Below are 20,408 nucleotides of genomic sequence, written 5' to 3'. Positions count from 1 at the left end.
TGTTGTGCCCATGCATACACCCATCTGTGCATTCAAAGCGCAGTGGGTACCAAGTTGAATTTATTTAGCATATTCAGATTTCAAGTTTCCTAAATTTGATTTTGTGCGCTAATGTAGTTTACACCATAGATGCCATTATGTACTCTCCAGTGTTAACATGGGAAAAGATGGCACAGTGAGTTACATGATCCCCACAGCAGTCTCTTGTTCTTTGCAGGTCACGATTTGGATGCCCAAGTCGAATTTAATGTAACTTTCAAGTAAAGGACACTTTATAAAGTTGCTATTCTGTTGTCCAACCTTTCCAATGACCATTTATGGTTACTGGCCACAAGGCAACCTTCTGCCCTCTTGGGCGGAGGTGTGATTGACTCTCAGAAAGGAACACAAAGGGCTTGCTATTGGAAGAGGTGTTTTCTCTCATTGGCAGGAAGACCAAACAGGGTTTAAGCCCAAAAGGCGCGCTTCAAAGGTTGAGCTGCCTTTGAAGGGCTAATGGTGGATCAACCCACACTAGAGGGGCTGCTGTTTTGTTCTGGTAAGTTCAAAACAAAAGGATCCACCTCAAAGAGGTTCAAAGGGAAGTGTTCCCAAACTTGGTAGGGCATACACAGTGTTTGCTTAAATACCCCTCACACACCAAAAGGGCCCAAGGTGTCATCCTTCATCATAGGGGTCTTCCCGCCCCGCTGCGGGAATGGGGCGTGCTACAACTAGCGACTACGCTGGAGCACTGTTATTGTAGTGCTATGTGTGGTGTATGTGTAGTGAGAGAAAGGGTCAGGGGTGGATGAGGTGAGTGGGTTAAAAGGTACATGGCCTTATAGACTTAAAGAATTTAATAGGACATAGGCTGGTACTGTTAAAATGGTAGTTCGGCGATATCCCGCGTTTTATTGTCCGGATACTCCTAGTCTAGTCAACATTTTTCGAAGCATCAAGGCTTCTTCATCAGGACTAAAGATGATCCCTTTAGTGATCACTATGTTGCTATCAGTGCGAAATAAAAGAGTGCTATGTACAAAGAGTGATATTCAATACTGTAACCAGTCGGTATTGGTAGCATGTAAACTCAGTCAGTATTTCTGAAAGTAAGCCTGAAAAAGAGAGCACAGTTATTTCACGTGCGCCTCCCAATGCGCAAACACAGATCACCTGTTGAAGGTAAAGGTGGTAAATCGTGATTGTAGCGTCATTTATACTTTTCAGTTAAACACAAGTGCTGTGACCTGTTCAGGAAAAAAGGGGAAGGGAAACAAACACATTACATACTTACAAGAAACAGAAAACACACTCTCTATGTTGTTGACTGGTAACAGCTGTGGAGCAAAAAGGTAGAAGAAACAATGGGTACATACTAGAAATGATAGGAGTCAGTGCTCCATGACCTGCCTTTTACGGGTGGGAGAATAGGCCACTGTAATCTGTTGTTGAAAGAAATGTGGGAGATAAGACACTCCTCCAATGCGGCCAAATGTAAAAAGCATGGGTTTTTAGAGGCTATGTGTTTCTCTGAGAAACACTTCTGCAATGTAAATGCCTGGTTCCCCCTTCGGCTAAGCCGTACTCACTCAGTGGTTAGGAAGTCCTCGCCTCGACTCGCGCCATCCCGCGGCTCCGTGGTGTAAAGGAGAGCGCAATCGAGGGCGTATTTATGCAGCGGCTAAATGGTAAAGTGGTTGCTAAATACTCACACCTGTTTGTTTGGGCCAAGACCGGAAGTGTGGTCGCTGAGTGGGTATCTGGGACACTAGAGCGCTGATGCGTTCCTGTGAACATGACGCGGAAGTTGCTTGGAGTGCTAACCTACTCTGTAGCCGGAAGTGGTCGTCTTGCTCGCAGAATATCCGCTGCTCGTGTGAGTATCGGGGATGTGTTCCTTGCAAAAATAAAGCAGAAGTTGCTTCTACCATGGTGCGATAACCTATTCTTTGGCCGGAAGGGTAGTATGGCTGCTCATAGTTCTGAGCGCGTGTTTTTGATGAGAACCCTATGAAATGATCTTGAGGGTCACGCTATGCACCACACAGTTAGATGTAACTTTTGAGCCTTGCGTGTGAAAAAGAAAGTACATTCACATGGGATTTGTTGCGGTCCAAAGAAAACCCCCCTTAGTTTTTGATGAAAGAATTTCGTAATAGGGATTGCATACCTTCTAAAAGTGTGGACTGATCATAAAGGCTTGCTGTCATCATTCTGTGCACCGCACAGTTGGATGAAACTGTGGTGTCATGCGTGCGAAAAAATGAAGTACATATTCACTAGTTTATCGGCGGTGGCGGTGACTACATCCTATAGGCTGTGGACAGCACAGCTGTTGTTATTAAAAGGAGGTTTATACACATCCTAGATGGTATAATTAGGTCGCCCTATAGATTCAGTAGACAGGTGGTACTGTTCTATGTGAATCAGTATTCACTCTGTTCTAAATGTATTCTGAGTTTAGTTCAGTTGGGCCCAAGGAATCTCATCGTTTAGCCCAGTTAGGTGGGTGCCCAGGCGGAACACCCAACATTGTTCCTTTTCCAGTAGACCCCTGTCATTCTGGATTTGCTCAATCACAGTCCATTTCAAATCGCCCATGCTGTGTCCCATGGTTAGATAATGGCCTGCCATCTTTGTGGTGCTTTTCTTACACCGCACATTGCTCTTGTGCTCGCCAATACGTATCTTGACTGGTCTTGACATCATACCAATGTACTCTTGTCTGCAGGGGCAGGTGATCATATAAATCACGTTTGTGCTGTTACAGTTCGTGAAACCTCTTTGTTCCCAGACTGAGCCGTTAGCGAAGGTGATGTTCTTGCTCCTCTGTGTTAATTCACATGTACTGCAGGTGCCACATGGGTAGTGGCCCTGTATTGGTTGTAGTTCAAAATAAATTGGTTCTGTCTGGTGCGAACAACAATTATTTATCCAAGAATTTTTCTTCTTATATGATTTACAAACCAAAAAGACACAATTCAGACCCCCTCTGAAAAGGAAAAAACCGACAGCTTCTTACAATCAATGACAAGAAAACCTGTGAGTGACTAAATATTCTCTTTATATATTTGTATAAGTCACACTTTTGCAAAAAATTTGTTTCTATAAAAAGTGACTGTCAATATCTACAATACAGTGCAAGCACAGTGAAAACAGTGAGTAGTGATCACGTGACAAGGACGGTATATACAAGGTTAATACATTCAAAATAAACTATCTGTACAAATATACAAAAGACTACAGAATTCTTGTTTCACGAAGGCCAAACCACTAACATAAACTTCCTGAACCCTTTTAAATTTCTTTTAATTCGATGGAGTTCTGGAGTTATGGGGCCTGTAGGGAAATGTCCTGTGTGCCGTGAAACAAGAATTTTGTAGTCTTTTGTATATTTGTACAGATTGTTTATTTTGAATGTATTAACCTTGTATATATCGTCCTTGTCACGTGATCACTACTCACTGTTTTCACTGTGTTTGCACTGTATTGTAGATATTGACAGTCACTTTTTATAGAAACGAATTTTTTGCAAAAGTGTGACTTATACAAATATATAAAGAGAATATTTAGCCACTCACAGGTTTTCTTGTCATTGATTGTAAGAAGCTGTCGTTTTTTTCCTTTTCAGAAGCGGTCTGAATTGTGTCTTTTTGGTTTGTCTATACTACTATTATAAAGAGAGAACAGAAACCTTTTGGCAAGGTAAACTCGGGAACCACAGCGCCAATCCACACACCCAATACATTGTTGTAATCCTCAGGGTGTGTAGATGGACATAGGCTGCATAAAATAAAAAATAAACGTAAATTAAAAAATTAAAGTTTAAAAACAAAGTAGTCCCATAAAACAAGCGCCGGCAGCGACGTAGCGCTGACCGCGACCTACACCTGCGTGATCACGACAGGCGGGGAGGAGTGGTGACGAGCGAAGCCGTGCGGCGAGGAGTGACGTGCGGCGAGGAGTGACGCGGCGGCTCGGGTAAGGCGAGGCGGTAGGCGGTCCGGGCAATGTCAGGACGGGCGGGGGCCCGGGAGTGGGGGCTAAGTCCGGAGCGCGGCTGAGGTAAGGCGGGAGGCGGGCGGGAGGCAGGCAGGCGGGCAGCGGTATAGGCAATGTCGGGGCGGGGGGCCCGGCCGGGACTAAACAAATACTCAAAATGCAGCCCCCAGCCCCCTTCTGCCCCCGGGCAACGCCGGGGCGGGCTGCTAGTAAATCATATAAGAAGAAAAATTCTTGGATAAATAATTGTTGTTCGCACCCGACAGAACCAATTTATTTTGAACTACTACTTACCCAGGTTCTGAGGGACACAGGGTCAACCCCGTTGTTATTATAAGCTGTATTGGTTGTAGGCTATTGTTTGGTAAATTCCGCTCTTGTATTGCTCTTGGTCTTGTGTGGACCAAAATATCCCTCAGATTCCTTCCTCTTTTGTGAGAGAACATTGGTTTAGGGAAATCAAGACAACCACAATTGAGAATTCTCCAGTGTTTGTTTATTATTTTCGATACTTGATTCAAATTAGTATTACATACATACATACATTACAACATAGACAGTGTGTTTTCTGTTTCTTGTATGTATGTCCTTTGTTTGTTTCCCTTCCCCTTTTTTCCTGAACAGGTCACATCACTTGTGTTTAACTTTAAAGTATAAATGACACTACAGTCACGATTTATCACCTTTATCTTCAACAGGTGATCTGTGTTGGCGCATTAGGAGGCACAAGTGAAATAACTGTGCTCTCTTTTTCAGGATTACTTTCAGAAATACTGACTGAGCCTACATGCTAACAATACCGACTGGGTACTGTATTTAATATCACTCTTTGTACATAGCACTCTTTTATTTTGCACCAATTGATAGCAACATAGTGAGCACTAAAGGGATCATATTTAGTCCTGATGAAGAAGCCTTGATGCTTCGAAACATGTTGACTAGATCCGGACTATCCGCACATTAAAACGCGGAATATCTCGGAACTACCACTCTAACAGTACCAGCCTATGGCCTATTAAATTCTTTAAGTTTTTAAGGCCAGGTACCTTTTAACCCCTTCACTGCGGGGCCGATTCCCCCGCTGTGCTGGGGGGGGGAGGGGGCACGTACAGCTCCCCCATGCTCATGACGAGCTCAGCTCGTCATGAGCCACGGTTCTCGTGTGCTCATGACGAGCTCAGCTAGTCATGACGACGCCCGCTCCTTAGAACGCCCAGCGAAGCAGGGGAATTAGCCCCGCGTGTGAGCGTTCTAACGGTCATGACGAGCTCAGCTCGTCATGAGCACACGAGAACTGTGGCTCATTATGAGCTGAGCTCGTCATGAGTGTGGGAGGGTTTAACCCACTCACCTCATCCATCCCTTACCCTTTCTCTCACTACAAATACACCACAAATAGCACTACAATAACGGTGCTCCAGCATAGTCGCTAGTCATAGAACGCCCGCCCCACAGAAGGGCCGGTAAGACACCTATGATGTAGCATGACACCAAGGGCCCTTTTGGTGTGTGAGGGGTTTTTAAGCAAACACTGTGTATGCCCTACCAAGTTCGGGAACACTTCCCTTTGAACCTCTTTGAGGTGGATCCTTTTGTTTTGAACTCAACTAGTTGAGGACGTATCCACCCCAGTGCCCGTGAGGGTCAATACCTCTTCACTCCCTAATCCTGTTTTTTTTTTTAGTTTTGTTCTGGTAGACAGGTTGACGTTGTGGGACGAGAGAGGGAAACAGTTGGCAAACTAGTTTTACAGTAGGTGTGTAGGGCTTATTTAACCACACCTCTAGGGTGGACTGCCAAAGCTCCACACACACCGAGAGACAGGGCCTGCCATCTAGGGAAGTGGGCAGAATATTACATTCTGGGAAAGCTAGATGCCATACTTTACAGGAAGTCGTCATCTGGTGGGAGGGGACCTGGTAGCCCATTGGCTAGTAGTCACCTCATCCCCGATGGCAAGGTTTGGTTATAAAAGTGGTACCACTGGCACCCAGACCTTAGATCACACCTGCACCGGAGAGGGGACAGACAATGGACTGCCCTGCAGTTCCCTTGGACCCGGCAGAGAGAGACTGCACCTGCTGATCCTTGGGCTAGCAAAGAGAGGACTGTGCCTGTGGTGCCCTGCTCTATAAAAAGATATCCCGAAGCCCCAGGTGGAAGAAGTGACTCCAGTACTCAGTTGGTTGACTTCCTGTTACAGCTACTAGGCCACAAAATCTGAAGAATCCTGCTTTGGCGACCCCTGAAGCAGAGCCTGGGAGACAAAGACTCAATGCTCTGCTGGACCTGGGAGAATCGTCAGAGTGCAGTTTGGTCGACAAAGACGGGCACTAGCCTCAGTTAAAGAGAACCATTGGTTTTGTTGTAACCGGAGACAAGTAAGCCAGGGGCAACTAGTTTTTGGTTGTTCCTGAACTGGAATTCGAGGGGCATTGGACCTTGTGGCTAAAGTCACCCTACCATGTTCGTTGTTGACCCCAGGAAGTCCCCTGTTGCCAGAACACCACCCACAGCATCCTTCAGCATCCTGTATCCATTGCATTAAGAATACTACTGGTTTGCCTTTTGAGCCTATGACTGGCAGGGGGCTACTTTGACTGCAAGGTAACCGTTATGTCAAGCCTTATTTACCCTTGTGAATTGCCCCCTGCCGGAGTTTGCCCCCCAAAGCAGGCTGGAGTAACTGAACACAATTTTACAAATGTTTTCATAAGTTTCCATGTAACCACTAATTGCAGTAGTTGCCTACGCTTGCTTGTGATTTGAATGAAAAGCAGTGATTAATTATTTGCTTAATAGTTTATATCTCCTGAACCCTCTGATGGAATTTGTTTGTTTTGGTGTCTAAATAGTCATAAAAATAAGAGCTATTTTTATAAATTGGTTTCAGTTTTCCTTTGTGTTGTGTTTCTTTCTTGTTCAGATGTTTTGGTTCTTCTAAATGCTTTGCATTTGTTCCTGTGACATAGCCTGACTGGTGAAAGCCTCAGCTACTCATGGTTGAGCTAAAGTTTTGCAGACGAGCCTGACTGGACCCAAGATGGGTTTGTGAATTTATCACACAATGAAGTTGCACAACCACACCATATAATAACCTGCTTCCTCACAGACACCATTTGGAGTCTGTGTAGGGGGATGAACATGAGCAAGATTATGGAGTGTTGCAGAGAGGTGTCAATTCTCCAGAGTCTATGACAGAATATTATATTCGCTTTCCAACTTGGCTGATTTGATTTCATAAGGCGGCATGTGTCCGGTAATGAAAGTGTGGTGACCATTACCTTTTTAGGGATATTAATCAGTATTGTCTAGCTATAGAACAATAGCTTTAGTGCCTTCTACGTGTTCAGGCATTGTTTTATTAAAAGGCAGACAGTAAAGAGCTTTTCATTGCTCCAGACACAGGCCTTTTGCTTACCAAGTATTGACGACTGCTAGACTCGTGTTGAGTAAAGGATAAAGAAATGCTGCCAATAGGCATTCTGGTGAAGGATCAGACTCCTTGTCTGAAACAGTAGAATGAGTGTTTCGGGGAGCAATGGTCAACTATTTTGGGTGCGTTATCGGCTTATCATTTTCTTACATTATCGATCCTTTGGTTAGACTTAATTGTTAAGGTAACTGGTTATTCTGTTAATTGTGAGTGTGTTGCACTGGTATTCCATACATTCAGCATTAGAAATGTGACCACTGTTTGGAATGGCTACCTACTTTTATTTTATTAGGAATATCTTTACTCTTAGATCCCCAAAAAGATAGCTAAGTTATAGCTCTATAACACACTATTCAGAGGCCTTTGTTGATCACTTCTGCCTGTTTGAGTTTCTTGTGTCACTCTGTTTCCAGTTGGTGGGACTCTTCTATCATCATTTTAGCTGCAGGTGTGTCCATATAGGAGAAATCGCATCTGAAGACCTATGCATATGAAATACTGTCAATAGATCATTAACTCATATGCTGTCTGATTTCTGATCTTTCTCTAGCGGGACTACTCATGTCTCTTTAACTTCTTTTAGCGTATAAAAAGTTGACAGTTTTTTCTTGGCACTTGATCCATGGTTGGAATCAAGAAGAAAATAGCTATGTTGGGTTACCAGTTTGAGGTGGACATCGCAGTGTTGCCTGCCAGAAGGTAGATTTTTCCAAGAACAAGTTCTAACTTCTAAGGCTGTACATGTACGTTTGAGGAAGAGCACTGATGAACCGAGAAAATTCTAGCTCATTAATTCAGTAAAGGAAGTATTGAACGACCGTAGTAATGGTCGATGTGTAAGCAAAATCAACCCAAGTTCGCAAATGGAGATTTTTATATAATTTTTTGTTGAAAGGTAAACATTAAAATGTCTGCCTTAAGTTCACGAAAATAACCCATAAAAGTGTGATTGCAAAATTATTTTTGATAATGGCTTCCACACTCCTTTTTTTTGTCCAATCTTGTTTCCTGATAACTGCCTACCTATTGGGAAAAAGACTGTTTAACATGCATGTTCTTTTTCTGAGTGAAACCAGGATTCTGTAAGAGGCAAACTGTTTAATATGTTAACTGTCATGTTGTGCATGCAGTACTGCCGGCTGGGCATTATTAATTCCACATGTAATAAAGTTAAAAAGATCTGTGTTCGGATTATGGGAATGTCTTTGGAAATCCCAAGATCTGTTAAACATGACTGCTTGGATTTACAGCAGGAGAAAATAAGTTACTCTAAAACCTCTCTTCTCTGAGCAGCTACACGCATGTCCATCATGGAATCACAATGTTGAGATTATGTGTGTAGACAGGACAAGGAATGGCAACGCCAATAGGCTTGATGCTTACATTCAAGGACAGAATAAAGCAATAAAAAATGGCTGCTGTGATGAACAATAATTAAAAACTGATTGCTTTGTATATACGGTGCAAGGTAAGATAAAGAATTCAATATATGATGACATAGGGTACCTTTCAGATGTCAAATACTCCTTCATGCGTTCCAAGGAGGTTTCAGGATACACCCAAGCTGCCAGTAGAAAAAGGTGAAACGAAAATACTTCTGTAGGCTGATCCAGGATGTGATTGACAATGCCTCAACACAATGTCTTGGGGCACCTTGGTCAGGGAGGCCAATGGCTTATTGTGACTGCACCAGAACCCCCTAGAGTATGAATAAAATACAATATATTTACCATGAAAGGTGCAAGCACTATTAAACTTCAAACTTAAAACCTCTGTAAACCCAATCAAAATTAAACCCATGAATATCAAGAGAAACTTAAGTGTATGTCGAGGGAGACACTCACCTTTGGCATGGACAAGTTGCATGCAGGAGCGTCTCTTGAAGAACATGCCAGGCTTCCACTGGCTGTATGTGCTACTGAACAGGCCCAAACTAGTTGCACATAGTTGTTATACTGCTGTGTTGCCCTTTTGCTATTTCTGTTGCTGCTGGTGATATTTTTGGTGACAGCGGGTACAGTGGATGGCCTGTGGTGCTGTGTAGGGTAGCCTCCTGCTTCCAGTTTGTTTAAAGCTGTCCTGTTTTGTAAGGATCAATATGACCAGAAATAAGAGTTTTGCAGCAGAGTACGAATAATCAAGTTGTAAGTTATTAGAGAGTGGATCTACAGTTTCAGAATCCCTTCGCTGAAGACTGCTCATAATTGAAGATCATAGTTCTGTACATGCTCATTGGCCATAAATATTTCACAGTGGGACTGGAGTGGCGGTTTAGTGTATAGAATAAGCTGCACTTTCTGTGAAGTGATTGATTAGGTCATTCACCTGTAAAGTAGGAGCGTGGATTGGTGAGTGCCTTTGTAAACCTTCCTAAATGTCTCAAATTAATAATTTGCGCCTGTAGACCAAATGCTCATTACATGCCTTTTGCCTTGCCGCATGTGTATGTAGGCCCATTGGAACTGCATATGTGCGTAGGATACCTAATTGTGTTGTAGTTTGAGTATGTGTAGAATAAACTTGTAAGTTGTACTTCGACTGTGTTTTGGTACTCGTCCTTTGTGCATACTTACCTTAGGACTTTTTTTTAAAAGGGTCATTTTAGTTTATGCCAGGAAAATTTCTTTGTAAATCGGCCCCTTAGATTTTCAGAATGGCATTCTCCCTTAGTGAAAGGACCAAACAGTGAAGGGGCATGGAAAGCAATGCAGTTCTACTGCTTTATTTATTTATTTCTCTACTCCTGTTTCTCCCCCACCCCTCACCCCCAAATTCTCATTTCCTCATTGCTTGTTGTCACTCTTTCTGCCTTTCCTTTCTTTATTCGGTTATCACTACTCATATCCCACACGGTCACTTTAGACCTTAACACTAATGTTCCACTCTGTTACCTTCACCTCTCAGATTAATCCTAAATTAAATAAAACTGTATTTAAGACAAAATGTAAATGTGAAAATGATTTGTTTAATGATATTCTACTGATGTTGATATAAACATAACGTATGCTATTTGCATTGCCTTTGCTGTCAAAGGTTTGAGGTGACATTGTGCTATTAATATTTTGCAACAGCCTGTTATTGAATTCTGGGAAGGCACTCAATTGCAAAGATATTTTTCATTCTGCTTCTGTGAGTTTGATACCAGACGATTTAATAGCATTTTTTAATTTATAACATTCAAACTTATTGAATCACCTCATGGTAAATTGCATAGAAAAGCACGAGTTGTTGATTGCTGAGATTAAAGTAGTGAGAGGGCAAAATGTCAGTATGTTAAAGCAAACAGATTTGTTGTTTACTGAGATGAGACAAATCACAAAATAATACTTAAAATAATGTAATCTGTACACGCACAGTTCGTAGCCGAACAACTTCGTATCAGCCCATCGGTCTCTGTTGAATGATATAACCTTGAGTCCAGTGTACCCCAGTTATGTCACCCCGGTCGAAGAGTTTAGATTGTTACCATAACTACAGCAAGATGGTAACCATGGTGCCCTCCCCGCCGACTGGCGCTGACCACACCGTGCATGCGATGGACGATCAGTCATAGACACAAATGTCATACATGTATACTTCCTTAAGTAGAAGGACACACTAGATGGGGATAGAGTATGTATCTTACACTGTCTCGTTGTATGATCTGTAAAATGTTTTTTTTCCATGCATGCTATTGACGATCATTCACAGTCACATGCCTTGAGCATGTATACTTCCTTGGGTTTGACCGTGACACATGAGGAGATTGAGTATGTGTCTTACACTGTCCCGAAGTATGATTTGCAAAATGTTTTGTCCTGAAATAAACGCAATGTATGTACGGTGTGAAAATAAGAAATGCCAATAAAAACAATTTTGCCAAAAAATAAATAATTTAAACTGTGATACAATAGAGTACTACCGCCTTAGGAATTTTTACATGCTTTTAGCCAGAACATTCAATGGGGATCCAAATAGTTTCTGGGGATTCAGATTCAATATACGTCCCTATTTCTTTTATCTCAACATTCCAAATCAATGCAATCGGGTGTCATTTTTGTTTTTTTTTAAATATTAGTGGCCACATAGTAGTCTGGGTATCAGCTGTCTTTAGGGAGTACAAGAAGTTGTTAAAGCCTTATAACGTTTTTGATAAATAACTCTTATTGATTTGCAGACTCAATCTTTAGACACCCAGGACCTGATTCACAAAAGTAACTTACACTTTTGAGCAAGTTTACTACATTTTGGTATTCACAAACTACACTTTTGCAGTAACTTACACTTTTGTAATAAGTCTAGCACTGCACATAGCCAACCACTGATACTTCAATGCCCTCCCATCGAAAATAATGGAGGCAAGAACTTAAATTTAAACCCCATAGGCAATAATGGTAAATTATTTAAAATAGTTACAATAATAAATATAAATTATTGAAGATTTTGTTATATAACAGTATATAGTTTAACAATTGTACGCTTATTTTACACTGAACGTGATCTAGATTGTGTTACATGATTCTAGACACTCAGTAAATTGCAGCTGTCAATTGTACATATATAAATGTTCTTGGGCAGTGTTATCCCTGGAGATTGTGGAATGTCCGCATTCTCATGTGCCAAGAATTTGTGTTGCTTCCTTTCTATTTTCACAAGCCGATTAGTTTGGAGAAATATGAAGAACCCAAAAATGAGAGTTTTTAAAAGCTCTCTTTAGAAGGCACGCTTTAGGAATGTATAATATAAAATGGATTGTTCCAGTGAGACTGAAAAACAAATTAGGCTTTTCAGCCTTCTTTAAAGATGTTTTTGCAAATGTCCTTGGGGCACTGTAGCTTATAGTCAGCTCTACCGTTAGTAGCATGCATTCTTTTAAGATCTTATTTCCAGACTAAATTGGTGTACTGGGTAAAGTCCAGTAATTGGGCCTAATTGTACATGAAATAGCATACAGTAACTCAATTAACTCCTATGCAACACTTCCTAATACTGCGTTTACATGAAAAAAGATATGAGATGAGATTAGCCTTTGTTAGAGAAACTATTAAATGTGCTTTTTTGCATTTAAAATCTGTTCTTTCTATTCATCCAACGGTATACCAGTAAATTGCACCTTGCAATATTGTAAACATGTAACACAAGCCTGGATAAATGAAACGTTCAATTGACAAAGCCCATAATGCTTCATGTGGCCATTTAACAATGCTGGTGCGAGGGCTGTAGCTGCTTCCAATACAGACCGCGTTAAGAATTGTAAAGCTTATTTTGGGCCTTGAATGAGCTTTTGCTTCAATTGGCGATAGGGTTATTAGTTACTGTGAGAAAAAAGTTCTACTACAATTGACCTGCAAAAAGAGGAAAATTCTGGTAAACTAAGAGCATACATTTATATCTTGGAATATTCTAAAAGGACCAACATGATGATCATTAGAGAAACATTCATAACGTACAGTCTAAAATCATATTTTACATCAAATAAATTATGTGGATGGCGTTCTGGGGCCAGGAGAGATTCTTCACAGCAAGGAGAGCAGCTGCTAAATGGCATTTATGTACGTAAGTGGTTTTACGTAGCTCAAACTTACCTACAAAGTAACAGAGTCCTGTGCAGAGAAAGGAGAGACATAGCTAGAAAGTAACAGAGTCCTGTGCAGAGCAAGGAGAGATACAGTACAAGCAGGTTGGGGAGGATGGGTGAGCGGAAAAAATAATGGGTGGAAGGACAATAGTGGGAAGGTGTAGCAGGAGCAAGGGCAGCATGGCTCACAATAAAGTGTAGGGTTGCTGCGTAGTTACACGGAGGTTAGATGCTGTTTGAACAGTAGCCTCTTGAGCTTCTACCGAAAGTGGAGGAGACACGTCCTGTCTTAGATTTCGATGGGCTTAGTGTTCCATGTCCTGTATATAAAACATGAGAATGCTTAGGGCGTAAACATTTTTTTCTTGCATTTCCCGGCATCAAATATTGGAATGCTCCTACTGCATGTTTTGCATATTCCTCTGGATATCTTGCTCTTGGATGCCTGATAAAATATGGAGTGAAGTTTTGTGCATCTGTGTAAGTTATGCAGCAATTTTGAAAGTTATATGGGCAGTAAGAGAGAGCCAATGGCGATCTCTGAGCCTAGTGGTTATGCTGTCAGACTTCTAACGATGTTTGTTTAGTTTTACCTCTGTATGAAAGACGTTTTCAGAGGGCCATAAGAGTTTTGGGGATTCGACGCAGTGCCACATTGCCTTCCTCTTGGCGAGACAAGACTAGCACCAGGACAACTGAGAGAAACGGCTTATTTGTGTATAGCAAGGATGCAAGGCTGTGCTGGGCTTGGGTAAAACTTAATTTTTCTTTATAAAGCTGAATTTGGTGTAACTGTGGAGGTTAAGTCGTTTAGAGCTGCTGATGAGTTGTTGTGTGAATCCCTCCAGATTCATCTTCTCAGTTCAATCCTCTACTTGAAGTTGCTTGCTGGTGCTAGCCCTTAGGACAGAATTCATCTTGGTGGGGTTCGTCTTGAGGTATGCAATACGTATCCAGGTTTGCATAGAGAAGAGGCAGTTCTGCAGGAGAGTGATAAGGTGATCTGATGGGAAACTAAGGTAGCGCTGGATGCCATCCACATGCTTATAGCTGTGAATATTCATATTTTGAAGCATTCCATGTGTAAGATGAGCCATCTGAACCAGCTGAACTCTGTGAGGTATAAGAATGACAACTGTAAAATGTGCCATAGAATCCAATTCATAGGGCCATGCTGCTGAGTAGCATATGATGGTTGCCCAATTTAAAGGTTTTAGATAAGTGTAGCAGAATAAATAGGAAGACATCATCCTTGTAGATGTCTGATAATTATTTTTCTTCGATACAGTAGCAGGGTGATTGGGTGATAAATCTTAAGGTCTCCATGATCAAGGTTTTTTTTAATGAGTAGTAGGATCTGGCTAGCCTACTTGAGTATCTGGGTAGGTGCTACTAGTGATGGTACAAAGTCATATGTAGGATTTAGAAATCAAATATTTTCATGAAATCAAATATATTGATGAAGTCTACGTTGGAGAGGGTTTTTTAATGTAGACTTTTGAATGTTTCAAGAGTGAATTGCAGTGGTTAGTGGAGGTGTGGGTGTGCCTTTGATGTACTTATAAATCTTGTCCTTAAAGAAGTTGCTGATGGCACTTCTCATTGGACTAGGGTGGATGTTTTTTTCTGTGGTGATGATGTAGGCCTTCAAGTGTTCTGCCCATGTTGACGTCCTTGCTGATGGTGCTTCTATAGTGGGTGCCTTGGCTTCTTAGTTGAGCTTCCTCTTAATAAAGCAGATTTTCTTAAAGGATTTGAAGTCTACTGCTAAATTTGTGCATCTCCAGTTCAATTCTCCAGGCCATCTGATAGCATGTTTGCTTTTCATAATATCTGTCTTTATCAGAGAGCAGATTGTCGGATTTTCATGGAGTGGGGTTTTAGTGGGGAGTGCAGGTTGTCTATTTGCTGCAGGGTGTTTTTGAAGTTCCACATGAGGGTCTTGATCTGAGCTGGGGTCTGATGAGGGTTCTATTTTTTGTCAGGCCATTGTGGCGAATCTCTTGAAGAATGTTCATGAAGAATATGCTTATTGCCTTAGTCCAGTTTTCTTGGCCACATTGAATTGGTTGATGGATATGGAAATGCTGAGGTGGCATGATCGGTCGGTCCAGTCAAGATGCAGAAGGTGGTGGCAGGAGCCATGCTCATGACCTCAAACATGGGACTACAATGCGGCCGTGTTTGAAGTCCATATCTGAGTGGGCTCGGGTGGCGAGGTTGAAGGTTGTGGTCATGGAAGTGTTTTTTTATAGTTTAAACACCTAGATCTTAAAATTAAATGGTGAACCCGGGTTCACTCATTTTAGGAAAGTGTCTCTTTTTGTACTCAAGGCATTGTCTATCCTTAATCTGTTTTCACCCTTTACTGGGACTCTCCAGCTTGTTAAACTCCAGGGCCTGCAGGTGAAATCAAATTTCTCTGTTTCTTGTAGCCACAACAGATGCAGTATCTATGCCACGCCCTAGTTAAAATTAATGCTTTGGATGAATCTTGTAAATAAACAAAGTTAACCACTTGCTGCAGGAACAATCCTTTGCACCCATTCGGTCTGCAGAACTGACATATATAAAGTAGTTACAACACTGTGAACTCCGAGTTTGTAGACTGGATTTCTCAGTTTCAGAATTAAGGCTTCTGACACAGAACTAATAATTCAGTCGGATTGTTTGTAAGTTCTCATCAGATCAGAAAAAAGGAAGAGGTGTGGCGCCACGGCTAGGGCGACTGACTCCGGAATTTGGGGATCACGGTTCGATCCCCTGCACCGGCGGCAGGTTAGCCCAGCACCATGTGACTCTGGGCAATAGCTTGCTTAATCTTCCCGACGGCCCCCAGCGCCTAGAGACCCTTACGGGTGATTGTGCGCTTTACAAATGTGGATTATTATTATTATTCAATCACTGAAATTGGTAACTTTGGGGCGAAATAATGAGATCTCTCAGGCCCACATACCACTTACATGTGTTTCATGAATGTCCACAAATAAGTACAACTACTGCATAGTTATGCACAGATCAAGGTCCTTAAAGAAATGAGGCTATGCTTAGCAAGCAAGTAGATATATTTTATGAATTAGAGAAGGAACGTAGAAACGCTGCACGGCTTTGTTGTTGAGACTAACGTGTGAGCAATCTGTCAAAATGTCCTCAGAGGCCCCTGGCAGCGTTTGATGATTAGTCTGTGTGATAGATGCACCTGCACGGCATTTCCACCACCAGTGCAAAAGCAGGATGCATTGGTTGCCTGTTATCACCTCCGACATTGCCAGAGGCTGCATTAGGCGCACAAGACGGAATCTGAGCCGTCTCATGGAGCTGGCTACCCTTTGCATGTCCCCCATGAAATGACAACACTAAATATGCATCTCACTTACATGTGTTAGGATTTTAATAGGAAGCGTAAGTGGCAAAATCTGGTGCTGCGTTTGCACACAGCTTCAGAAATGCAAATGTGTGAATATTTTTTATTGAAAACTGTATCAGATGGGGACTTTCAATGATGGTGTTGATGGTTCACGCACACGTGTAACTCCACCTGGAATACAGGTGAAATCCGCAAAACAAATCTTATGTTGAGGGCAATATGGGCCAACAGCGTAGAAGGCGAAACCCAATAAAAAAAAAAAAATATATATATATATATATATATATATATATATCCTACTGTCAGTCGCAAGTTTCCATAGGAAGAGCATTGTTTGTTTTGCTTTTAACTTTGGCGTTGTTTGATGAATCTTCATGAAAGTTTCCAAACTAATTCTTTGTTCATATCACCTCCTATGTTGAAAGTTTGGGGGTGATTTGTCAAGGGTGAGCCGAGAAAAAAGGGGGGTTCCCAAAACGTGTTTTCTCCATGCAATTTCCAGAGGAAACTTTAGACAAGGCTACAGGTCGAACAAGTGAACAGACTTACCCCAAATTTGGCAGGGAGAAGGGTCTTGGTCCAGAAAGCACGCTTTTGTTTATTTGGTGTAAATCCGTTCAGTAGTTCTGGAGAAATTTACAGATATCAATATTTGGGAATTCTGCCAACTGATTTGCTGGGGCATTACGAGCACGAGCTGACTGCTTATTGGTTGTGAGCGTTTGCAACTAGGAAGTGTTGGCCGCCATTTTGTAATTTCGTTGAAACTAGTAAGGGGGAAAAAAGGGCTAAAAGAGTGGGAAAGAGGAGGATATGAGCACTGTAACCTCTGTGGGATAATGCAAAGCGAAGTAGTCACCTCTACCGGTCTGAAAGTGCGGTGTTGCTCAGAGTGAAATGGCGATGAGATGCTCCGACACTTGGGTATGATACCGAGAGCTTATATCGTGAGCTCATTGCTGTAAAGTGATGTGCTCTGGGCGCTGCCAGCATACCCGTGGAAGTAGTGTTAGTTTGCGTTTATACAATACAGGGAGTGGGAAGCGAACTACTCACCCCTACTAATCTCAAGACTCATGGATAAAGCCATGAGCTTATTGCTGTAAAGTCATGTGCTCTGTGTAGTATTCTAATGTAAGTCATAGTAGAATGTTAGTATGTAATGCTAGTAGAATGTAAGTATGTAATGTTAGAATGTAGGGCTGTCATGAGGGGAACCTTGGGGAGTTTGTACACAGTGCTGGAGAAGACGGTTGCCTTGCTGTCTGCTCCTAATGGTGGCTGTTTAAGCTGTCTTGTTTTCCTGCAATAAATCTACTTATAGGATCCACTGCTGTAAGTTGGCAACAAGCGGGAGAAGGTAAAAAGAAGGCAGCACTCACCAATATTTCGAGCTTGCTTGTGGTATGTTGAAGACCCGTTTTCTTTGTGAAGCTATTTTTACTCATACCAGGGTCATTGGCTCATTGAACTATGTCATCCGAACTCGGGTAGGATTTATAGTTTTAGATTTTGGGCTTCCTCTGCTTTTTCAGTGCACTCCGGTCGCTGTACTGCAAGTGTGCAAGTAGTGTTAGTATGCGTTTATACTAATTCTGTAGTTATACAGTAACCAATGCATCATGGTCCTAGGGAGCGCCACCTCCCAGGCGCAGCTCATACAATGTCCCGGGGTGTGCATGAGCTGGACATTTATGTTTGCTATTACAGGGCGGGAGCATGGCTTCTACCCTGTGATAGCAAATCCTTGTTTGCCTCGTTGAAGCGAGAGGAGGAAAACCCTCTATCGCTTTAATAGAGCGGATCCGGATGGTAAAAATGGAGGGAAAAAAATGAAGTGGGGTCTCACACCTTCATTTAAATGAGCCCCCAGGTGGGTCATATTCTGGGGCCAATCCTATTATTGTATTGCGGGGTCTCTGCAGCACTGGGGGCCTTAATCTCACATGTAAATTAGGCGCGGGAGGGCACAGAGACGTTTTGCAGCCTAGGAGATCGCCACGTTCCCGAGTATTGTTAACTAATTGTTCGGGGGGCTTCGAGGCCAACTGAAGTCCGGGGATCGCCACCCTCCTGGGCTTTTCTTAAGAATGCGTGGTGGTCCTCGCCAGTCCCTGAAGCCTCGGTGGTCCTATGTAGTGCCTTATTGGTTCTGTAATCACACGGGCAGTACTCATGGTGTTATAAAGTGATACACGCATATAACCCTTGCAGTTGTAGAATTAAGCAGGCTTCATTTATGTAATAGTCTGTTGGTTTATATTTGATAGGTGCACCGCAAAATTACAAATGTTTTTCCTCATAACCTCCTATAAACAGCCGATTTTCACAATAAACTATAGACAAGTGTTGTCATAAAAAGAACTATACACTCACTTATTTATTGGTAAAAAAAATAACCTTTATTAAAACAACACAAATAAATGGAAACACAAGTTTATTAGAAGAAACAACAGTATAACATGAAATAAGTGGGTGGGACTTCTCCGGAAGCAGCGTACAAAACCTACAAGACAAAAAAGAAACATAAGTATGTGTGCCATGTCTAAGAGAAAAAGAAAGGTAGTGAGAATGAAAGGAAGATAGTGAGAATGGGACAGAGAGGGAGTGGGTGGAAGGGAGAATGCGAGGGAGAGTCAAAAGAACAGAGGGAGGAGGGAGGAGGAGACAGTGCATCGGCCTACTGCACCCAGCCCTCACCGTTTACCTCCCGTCACCTGTGTGTCCAGGACACTGGGGTCCGCGAGAGAGTGCGGTGCAGCATTCCTTAAAATGAAAACTATATGAATGAGGCCCGAGATTACATTATTATCTACGGCAACATTGCTTGCCTACACCTGTGCACCCAGGCTGCTGCACCCCAGCCCCTTCCCTCGCACTGTGCTCAATTGCAGCTCCTGCGCACCGAGGCTTCACTGCTCACCTGCCACCACCGGTGTGTCTAACGACGTGCTGGTGCAAGCTCCGACTCCGGGGTGCCTCTCTCGGGTGGCACAGCAGGTCTCCGGTCGGGGACGGTGTCTTGATGCCACGATGGAAGGCGTCGGAATGCCCTGGGCATCATCTTGGGGTGAGCACCCGCTCCGCCCATTTTGGCACAACCAATTCAGTGTCTGAAAAGGGAGAAATAATATAATGGTGAAAACGTCTGGAGGTAAATGAAGGTTTATTTCAAGCTTAGTAGAGAACACCAGTTGAGTGCATCCTTCCATCTTGAAGTACGATCTACCAACTGTTAGTGGTAATCGTGGTTCAAAGAGGTGTTGGAGTGCAAGAGAATACACAAGGTTAAATAATAATATGTTATGCCAACGATCACATATAAAGGAACAGAATGCATGCTAGAAGCATAATGTGTGTGTGTGTAATGCAGTGGCACAAGCCTGTGTGCATGTACACTTAGTAATCAGCTCATTACAGTGGCCCAAAAGCCAACACCACATGTCTGTAGGACAGCGCTGCCCGCTGGCTCAGGCCTACTGTACAGTCCAGCAGTTCCTTAAAATGAGACAGAGATGTGACGGAATGAGGTCAGAAATCACATCATTATGCACGGCAACATCGCTTGTTCGCACCTGTGCACCTAGGCTGATGCACCCCAACCGCCGCACCGTGCTCAATTGCAGCCCCTGTGCACCCAGGCCCACTGCTCACCTGCTGTCATTGTTGTGTGTCCAAACACGACGGGCAGCAGTGTTCACAATTCATGTGCAGTGTTAATTGCAGGATGGTGTACACCTCATGGATCCCTTTCAAAACACGTCGTCCAGTAGGGTTCACAATTCATGTCCAGTGTTGATTGTCAGGATGGTGTACACCTCATGGATTCCTTTTTTTTATTGTGCATTGTGATATGTGAGGTGGATGCAGCCATATCATTTGAGGCAGTGTGGAAGAACTGGGACATGTGGTGTTGTCGTTATCCTATTTATACGGACCCAAAGTGGCTGGGCTTGCGTACCCCAGGCCAGCATAGGGGTGTGAATAATTGTTCCGGGGACCTGGGCGTTGTTCAGTTCCTGTCTGGCCAGGAAGTGTAGTAATGTGTGTTTCTGTTGCAGTTT

General features: G+C 42.7%; 1 protein-coding gene across 1 annotated transcript in view; it reads left to right on the top strand.

Moving 5' to 3' along the window:
- LOC147732901 (uncharacterized) overlaps window positions 1-20,408 on the top strand; it is a 447,397-nt gene that overhangs the window by 53,619 nt on the left and 373,370 nt on the right. The gene's annotated exons all lie outside the window — the stretch shown is intronic.

The sequence above is a fragment of the Lissotriton vulgaris genome, chromosome 2_1 (genome assembly GCF_964263255.1).
Source record: "Lissotriton vulgaris chromosome 2_1, aLisVul1.2, whole genome shotgun sequence".
NCBI lineage: Eukaryota > Metazoa > Chordata > Amphibia > Caudata > Salamandridae > Lissotriton > Lissotriton vulgaris.
The sequence above is the reverse complement of the archived record's forward strand: the minus strand, read 5'-3'. Positions and strand labels throughout refer to the sequence as shown.